A 9423-nucleotide genomic window follows, 5' to 3' on the forward strand; every position below is an offset into this window, starting at 1 on the left:
GTTCTTGTTTAATCAGGTGAACTTTGACCAATCAGGGACTCGGATTTGGAGGTGATTCATTAGAAAAAAGCCCCTTCCTGCTTGTCCAGTGTGAACACAATAGGCTAAATGCGCATTCAAGAACCCACGTTTAGAACGTTCTTGAGCATGGATCACATGCCCTGTGTGTTCGTAGCTTAGGAAATGCAGCCTTTGGCATGTACACACTGGGTTCAGTTAGAAAAGCAACCATGAAATGTGTGTCTATTTTATCAAATATGCTTGAGAAGTCAACAAATATAATACAAGTCAACAAATATAATGTGAACTCTAAGAGTTAGTCTGAGCCGAAGGAATCCTAATTTTACAACTGTATTTGGCTTGTTATTATGCAGTGGCTTGTCTGTGCAGGTATAAAGACAACATAAAGTTTCAGACTTTAGGCTAAATGTCTTCAAATAAAACTCATCGTGAAGCCCCACCAAGACTTTTAAAAGATAAAGAAAATCTGTGAAATCAAAGGAGGAAACTTTGGTTATTTCAGAATAGCATTGGAGGATTTAAATGAACCTGTCAAAATTGAAGTCAAGCAGGACAATATTTCTGTTCAAAATAGCAGCTGCCTATTTTACATCCACAGTTGAGTGCACAGGCTGCTGGTGTTAAGTCGAGGGGCCACAGGGCAATCAAACAAGCTTTTAAAACCAGAAAACGTGACTTCATCAAGGTAAATGGAATAAAGATTCATGGTCATTACTGATCCCCAGGTTAAAATTGTAAAGCTTGGACTAACAGTCACACTGTAAGAGCAATACTTGTTTGTACTCATGGTACTTGTCTTCATTTTGAAAAACATTGACATCATTCAACAGGACATGGATGAAATGCATAAACCTTTTTAAGACTGCGTGACTAATTGCTGGCTGCTCTTAAGCCATCACAAACTTCAATCCATGGCCAGCTCATTGAGATCATGAAGATACACGTCATCCTTTGCGCCACGCATTCTTTTATTTTTACCTTTCATTTTCCACTAGACAGCAGGAGGAAAGAGTTCAATCTTTGGGGGCTTTGATGCCCCATGTGAATGACTTGCCCACCTAGCCAGGAGTCCCTCTTAATTCTCTTCAGATGGTAAAAAGTGCCAAATTTCATTTAGTTGTTACCGGTGTGCCAGAAGCGGAGCCTTTTATCAGGTATCCTCCCTGTGGGTGGAAAGACTTAATTCCATTCACCCTGTTTTAGCAATTCCTTTCCTCAAAGGTGAGTACTGGAGCCCAAAGTAACCAATCCAATTTCTGTTTTCATCCCAGGACTGAGTTTACCCAGCAGCATGTGACTACACCCAAATTTAGCTGCCCACAGAGTGCCTGAGTCAAATCATCTGTGTTTGTCATGCAAATAATAAATATTTCTTAATGGCTCTTCTATGATTCTCCAGATCCTTCCTCATTATTTTCTGTCAGTTCTGTGATCTCAACAGAGATTTTATCCTCTGGACTTCCAGAAATAATCCTATACCAATATTGACACGTGCTAAAGAAGTTCACCTGTGGTGGAAGAGTTGGGGCAGAGGACTGGGAGGAGGGTTGTGGAACTGAGGGCCAAACCACAAGGTTGCACATATGAAGGAAGGATGGTCAGCGGAACAACAGTGCTTCAAAGACCCCTGTTGGAACCACAAATGTGAACACTGCTCACTTCGCCTCTAAAGCTCAGTTCTTTTTTCAAAAAAGGCCAACATGAGAGCATTATTTCCAAACAGCCATTTTCAGGGGTAAGACTAACTTCTATATGTCTTGTGTATGCACTTATGCATGGAAACTTGTGTGTGATTTTTCACAGACCTCATATTTACCTTTACAGGTTTAGCTCATGGAGAATCATACTCTTTTGGCACCAAAGCCCCCTATCTGTTCTGCCCAGTTCTGTGGCTCAGATATGGATAGACTTGGCCGGGCAGGGTCGCTCTGGGCACCAGTCCCATCTTCACATTGAAGTGATGAAGGAGGACTCTGTCCCACAGCAAAATCTCCTTCAACCACAGCTGCAGAGGTGAGGAGGCACCCAGGGGACACGCTGGCTGGCGTCTGAGGAGACGTTCACACAACTGGCAAGCGCGAGTTTGGCTGTTCTGGAGGTGGCGGTGCCAGCATGTCTTACCCACTGCTGCCATGCTCAGCTGTCAAGTTCTGTGTTCCTGTGGGTCAGCAAACGCTATCTCTTTGTGAAAAGACAGCATGGAGGTTCATGTGTGTCTGGATGCATTACAGATTATATTTTAGTGATAAATGCTGTTCGTCTTTTTTATTTCACAAATGTAAAATTAACCTCTAATGCTACGTTGGCACTGGGCACATGCAAGCGTTCAAGAACCCACTTAACTCAGGTTAGTGAAAGCACTTATAGGATATAGTTTTCATTCTGTACTGTTGTTCAATGTCCATGCGTTTTGCATGAAGAGCCCAAAAACACACTTAAAACTTGAGTAGCTACTTCTGAACACATGACTTTTGAATGCGGAAGCCCAAAATATGCATATACATGTGTTAACATAGACTTTTCACTGGACGTGGTCACTTGACCGCACGTTGCTGAGGTCGGTGTGAACGTAGCAGAAGGACTTTGTTTCTTCCACTTTACCCTTCTCTTCAAGTCGATCATTTCTTTTCATAACACGCTGGTGAGCTTTTACTGTAATCTGCCCAGGTGCTGGTGAAGATGGAGCTGTGATAATGGACCATCACATGAAAGAAGGATCAAAGCTTCTCTTGAAGATCTGATGATGGTTGAGGGTCCCTGCATAGGGGTAGGGCCTCGTGCTTCAGAGATTTGTTTGTCAGTGAAAAGGCCTATCATACCGGTTTGCAGTGCTTTCTTCAGTTAAGAACTAAAGCAACTTAAATGTCTGAAACGTCTTGGAAATCCCTGGTTAATACAAAATACTGAGTAAACCTGGCAATTTGTGGTCATAGCATAATTAAGGTTTTAGGTTTAAATGTTAGCAATAAAGTATGAGGTGTAGAACGTTTTTTTGTTTTGGGCCAGTCTTGACTCACGTGAGTAGCACAGCTTGCCACCTGTTTCATGGGAAAGCAATATTCGTCACAAGAATTCTCAAATCCAAGGGGGGATAAAGAGAGATGAGGAATAAAGAAGAATGGAAAAGCATTTAGTTTGAGCATGCAGAGTGCATTCCGAGGCTCAGTTCACAGGTTCCAAAGACAAGCTGATGGAAGTGAGCCAGGATCCCTCGCACGGGAGGGTATGAGAGGGAAAGAGAGGACAGAAGAAGATGGAGTGGGAAAGGGGGAGCTTTTGAGAATGGTTTGCCAGTTGAAGAGGGCATTAAAGGTGTATTTTCTTTAATCTGGAGCCTTCAGGTTGCTGATGGACAAAGCACAGTGAGTGATGGAGGGACGAAAAAGAGGAGAGGCATGAGAAGATCTACAGCTGGACTTCCTCAATACCCTTTACCCTCGTAACCTCTGTTTGCCTTCTGTTTGCCCCGTATCAACTCCTCCCAAAAAAATGTAACAGTCTCCTTGCTAAGGCTCCAAAATTTATTGGATGAAAGAAAAAGATGAATGTGGCAGTGATGGAATAAGGATGTTCCGTGAATTGTTGACCTCAACTGTTAGGTAAAAGAGGGGCTTTGACTAGGAGCAGCTGCCAACCGGTGTCCTGCCAGGACTGATACTTCAAGGGGAAACCGTAAGACAACCGCGCCACTAGTGGTTTATCACGCCCTCTCCAGTTTGTCTTTGTCCCACACACAGATGCACGGCAGCCCAGACTCCAGGATCCCAGACTCTCAGACGAGACTTAGTTAAAGTGTGGAGGACAAGCAATGCTCTTTGTGCAATGACAACACTGTTCTTTCCTCCGAAAGGAACTCACTGACAGATGGTTCAGCTGTTAGCAGAAAGATGGATGGGAACACTTTGTAACTTTAAGAGATACTGAGAAGAAACAAACTGATATGACCAGGAGATATAGAGATCAAGAAGACATGGGAACTGGAAAAAAAAAAACTGCATGAAATTGAATTTGTTGAGATCAGACCTGAAGCAACACGGACCACAGTTGAGACGCAGTGACATAGCAGGCCAGATTACTGTCTCCACTGTCTCTCAGTTGGACCTCACTGCCACCCAATCTCCATCCATGGGGGCTTGAAACCCAGGCCATGAGAGGGTGGGGCAGGGTCAGAGGTTGTGAGTTACAGGGTTGACAGACAAGAGAGATTGATGTCCGTTGACAAAACCTGAGCCTAACTCAGTCTGAGCAGCAGCCTGTTTCCCAGGGGAGCGGGCAAGAGGGAGATCAGAAAACAGCCCCCCATTTCTTTATGACTGTGGTCAACTAGCACCTCACAAATACCCCGCTTTTTTTCTTTTTAGATCATAGCTTTTTAAATCCTTGGTCTTTTAAAATAAATGTTAAAGGAAAAATGTTAGAATTAAATTGAATAACTGTTTTTTTTTTTTTCAAAAGATGCATGAAAGTAAGAGGGTGCATGATAGCTGCATGAACTTTCACAGATAGGGTTACATGGGGATAAATTCTTAGACTAAAACATACTTAAACTTGCAAAAAGATATTGTTAAACTCAGACAGCTGTGCTCATGAAAAATGAAGACAGGCTACGCTTTATTGGTTGTTTTGACGTAAGAATGTCCCAGCACTTCCTGCAGAGCAGAGTCAGCGTGGAAGATGTAAATAGAACCCCGGACCACTGTGAGAGTGGACTTTTTTACTCTCTTCTTCTTTTTCTTCTCTTGTTACATGAAGTCATTCATGTGGAACATGAGAGCCGCCTCCAGCCCTCTGCTCAGAGAAAGTGACACATAGGTTATACAGTGTTTAAAGATGTGCACAGAGTTGTAAACTTCAACAGCGTGGGGCAGATCTGTGTTGTCTGACACTCATGCTGCCGCAGAGCCGCTGACGAGACGTCACGTCTGGCTATGCGGTCCCTCTTAGAGAGAGCAGCGCAGTTATATTTAAGCTCAAAATTCAAAAAAAGAAAAAAAGACTACCAGTATTTAAAAAAAAATTATTCTGTCATCAAAGAGTTTGAATAACCACAAGTAAGAAAGACTGTAACAATCCTCTTTCACAAAATGGACCATAAAAAGTTGATTATTTCAACATCTTGTCACCTGAAATTATTTCCAGCTATGAAAAAAATAACTTATGTGTTTAGCTCTTAAGTAGTTGCAAAATGAAGGTCAGTTTGGAGCAAAAAACATTGATCAATAGTCATCAAGGGGTTAAAAACTGTATGTCAAATTTGAATTATAATTTAGTTTTTTTTTAAATATACCAAAGGTTTTCAACCTAGAACACTTTAAAGCCATTTACGGGTTGATTTCTTACTAACTACAACCAAAGTAGGAGCCACAAAGTCTGACTTTACCCAGTAAAAAGACACTAATTTGTATCTATGTTATTGTTACTATTATGATTACCATAAATAAACTATTATTTTGGCAAGATTTAAACATAATAACCTTTTTTGTCTAAATCTAAAATAGTTTGTAACTTTTCACAAAGGCTCACATGAGGGTTTTTTTCAAAATAAGACACCCTGTGTCAGATATGGTCATTTCACTGCAACAAATGTAGTAGTAGGCAACATATTTTCAGTTTATTCTTGTTGGTGAACTTCTGTCATGAATTCACAAACATAACAAACTAAAATTAAATAAGATCCAACTAAGGTACCCTAAGTGACTGGCGTTTTTTGGACCAAATTTCACTTTAATTCTTAAAAATTGTAATTTTTAATCCTATAAATTATTTCCTGATGTGCCAAAACCAATATTAACGTACACATTTATTGGGTATATTTGATTCCTATACCTTTTTAAAAGTCAAGCACTCTCTGGTTGGAATTATGGAAGGAAAAGTTTAATTCCACTTAAAAAGAATCTCAGAAAACTGATAGACCCTTTTCCCAGATTTCAGACTACAACAGAAAAAGAGTGTTCTAATTCGCTGAACTTTCAGGTTTGAACCGGTCGACCTTCCTCCATCTCCGCTGGAGTTCAGCCTGTCAGATGGAAAAGGTGAGAATTAGTTGTAAACAGAGAATCTGTGGCTGTTTGAAGCCAAACGGGGAGGTCATGTTCACATCGCTGGTCACTTCCACCCGGTTTCCTCCATTGATTGGGAATGTTTATCACATTAGAGAAAGGTCAAGGAGGGCTCAAGTCAGAAAGAGGTTGGTAGCTGCCACCCTGCAGTCTGACTAATGATAGTGTCCAGAGTCTGAGCACAGACTGGAAACTTGTTGAGAAGGACTGATGTTGAAAGAACAAACACATGTGGATGTAGATCAAGAAGTGCTTTAGAAACAACGCCAGTTTCTTTGTCAAACATATAAATACTCTGATAATATCCTCACTCCTCCCCTTTAATTTGCAGCATTTGCAGGTCTCATGTCATCAACACACTCACACAATGCTTTCATCTCCAGACAGAGTCCTGGTTAAGGGTGTCCCTCTCTGACCTGCGCCGTGTCGTGGGTTAGCCTTCAGCACAAAGGCATCCTTTTTCAAAAGTGACAGACCAAGGAGACCCCCACCACCACCTCTTCTAAGTTTGACCCCCTTGTTGACTTAATTGTTTGCAATGCCAGGGCCATTCCCCACCCAATTGTAGTCACACCCTAGGCCATTGCAGGGAGGCCCAAAGGCCAATTATTTCCTTATTGTTGACACAGAGAACCAAAATTCCCTCCTCCCACCCGGCTCCTGTCCTCCCATGTACTCTGGTGTCTCCCTGGTTCTCTCTCTCTCCTAAATCTTTTTCAGGACCACCTAGGTATTTGGACTCACTAATGCATACTTGAAATAGAGTTTTTTTTCTTCTGTTTTGGTGTTGGCAGGATTTCTCTCTGCTCATGCTCTACATACCATTGGAGATCCATTAACAATGTTGCCCTTAGGGCTGACTGACAGGCAGGTGTGAGGGGTTAAAGGCCGACTGCCATACAGGCAAATTCCTTTGTTTACTTTGTGACATTTAGGTTTAAAAGAAAATAATTCATGTTATTTGATGAATTTTCTTCAATTTTGCTCAAACCTGTCGCACTTGTCAGACAGGAATTTCCCTAGTGGTTCTTTTCTTATTGTTCAATAATAAATAGGTTTGGAGAACCCACTAGAAATACACAATATCTTCTCTTTCCCTTTTTTTAATCTTAAAGAAATGTGCAAGAAAATGTTTCTTTTTACATAATTGTTCTAAAACATTACAAGCAAGTTACTCATTTTGATTTTTTTAATGGAAATTGTATTTTGACAGTTTACAACAATGAATGATTTGTCCTTGAAAACATTACTTAGTGATATTTCTCTGACTGTAATATACTTTTAAATTATAATTTTTATAAAACACGTGTTATGTATATACGGTCTATGTAGATATACAGTAATAATAAATTTACCTATATATACTGTATAACAAATCTTTCATTTTTGTAGAGCTCTCTTTCAGTTTTTGTGTTTTGACGGTTTTAGTTTGGGTTCAATTTGAACAAGTTATGTTCACACCTGTGCTATATTTATCTGAGCTTGTTAGTTTAAATATTTCTCAATGTTATAAATCCTTGATAGAAAAATAATTTGACACATTCTTGCCTTTTCATTTTTTATTTCTATTTTTTATTTTGTTTGTTTGTTTCCAGCTTTCTAGGTTTTAATTTTCGCTCATTTATCTTTTTTTTGCCATCTGTAACCCCCATCTGTAACTAAAGGCACATTTTGGATTCAAATTTATGCAAGAAGCAGAAACACACAAAGTGGAGTTGGCCATGACGGATGCCATTCTGCCATCCTTCCAGAGGCACAAGTCTAATTTTCTGTCCATGGTCCTTAAGTTAAACAATTAAGTACAACAATTTCTAATCCATGTGCGGTTACTGATCACAAAACAGACAAACTCTTGTGCATATATTTTTAAAAGTATGAGTATAGAATGACTGCTTCATTTTTCAAATGAGCATTTTTTGGTAAAAGCAAGCACGCTGCTCTTTAATTCCAGTGCATGCTGAAAATCCCACCTATACTGAGAGGTTATGCTCACATCTGCATCCTGTTCTCCTTCTGTGGCTGTGCTGCACGGTATTTTGCAGTACAGTGTATTTCAACAAAGTTGTCTTTATGTTCAGCCGTTCAGTGTGACTGCATGTGTCATTAAGCCAAAACAGAGTGCAAGAGCGTGGTTTTGGTATTCATTAGCATGTGCCCAGATCCCCTCTTTGTTTGCCACACAGAAAGGTTCACGTTTTTGCACAGTGTGTGACAATAAATGCTCTGCAGAGGATACAAGTCCCACCAGGTGTGTGTGTGAAGAGTGTGACGCCTCGATGATTTACTGCTGCAGGTCTGTGCTTTTTAACAAGTTGGAGGAGCCTCTCAAAAAGGATGGATAAGTTGGGCCCTTGGGAGCCATACTGGCTACTACAGAGAGGTTCCTGAGCCACCAGAGACGGAGCTGCAAACAGGGTGTCGGTCCAGGGCGGTGTGGGCTGGAGCAAAGCTGTGGTGTGACGAATGGGACACCCGAGCCTAACTGTAACACCACCAGCGTGGTAGGTCCCCCTAATCACTCTGGCAGCATAACTGGCAGCATCATGTTTCAGATTCTTCTGTGTGAGATGGTGGAGATCTGGCCCAGTGGGGTTGAAGTGTCTGGATCACTTTGTCAACAAACATTTACGGATTCTCCTGCACACACCTCCACATGCCCAGCAATACTTGCATTAAAAAAAACCATCAATTGCTTCCATACACACACACATGGGGGTGCACAAGGCTGCCACAGCAAATGATTTATGACTGGAATCTGCTGAAATGTGATCACTTTTCATGCTTTCAGTAAAGAGAAACTTCTAAAGTGAAGTTAATGCTCCAAACTGTTTTTTTCTAATAAAAACTAGTCCACTTTAGGTAAAAAGTTTTAAAAATCTGTGTTATTTGTTCTTTAAATTTGCTGCACGATTGCATAAACGTTAAAATAAAATGTTTTTCTGTGAATAAAGACTTCTCTAAATTTGCAACTGAGGTTAAAAGAGGCTTCCAGATTTTAAAAGCTGATGCTGGGAGATACAGTCCTCTGTTGACATGGTAAACTATCAGTTACCCAAGTTAATTAAACATCTAATAGCTTGCGTTGAGCAGATGGCTGGAGGTGAAGCATGTCCTGCTCCCCATGCTCTTTGGGGTTTTATTTCGGGATCAGCTATAGTGGGGTGGGGTGAGAAGGGGGCAGCGGACTGTCTCTGTGCCCAGGACTAAAGCCCCCCTGTTTTGGCACAGGAGACCCACACCTCCCCTCATCTTTGCCGACATCCACCAAGAGCCAAATTTAGGTGGTGGGAGGGGAACTGCACAGGCAGATATTTTAGTGCGCTGTGTGTCAATAGTGGTGTGT

At 41.1% G+C, this 9423-nt stretch overlaps 1 long non-coding RNA gene across 1 annotated transcript; it reads left to right on the forward strand.

Moving 5' to 3' along the window:
- Window positions 1-1106: 1106 nt before the first annotated feature.
- LOC144994153 (uncharacterized) lies at window positions 1107-7396 on the forward strand. Its single transcript, XR_013657580.1, has 4 exons — window positions 1107-1756; window positions 1846-2034; window positions 5995-6053; window positions 6464-7396. It is a non-coding gene; the product is annotated as an uncharacterized LOC144994153 (long non-coding RNA).
- Window positions 7397-9423: the final 2027 nt, after the last annotated feature.

This window comes from Oryzias latipes, chromosome 8 (assembly GCF_053564925.1).
Source record: "Oryzias latipes strain Hd-rR chromosome 8, Olatipes_Hd-rR_3.1".
NCBI classification, from domain to species: Eukaryota; Metazoa; Chordata; class Actinopteri; order Beloniformes; family Adrianichthyidae; genus Oryzias; species Oryzias latipes.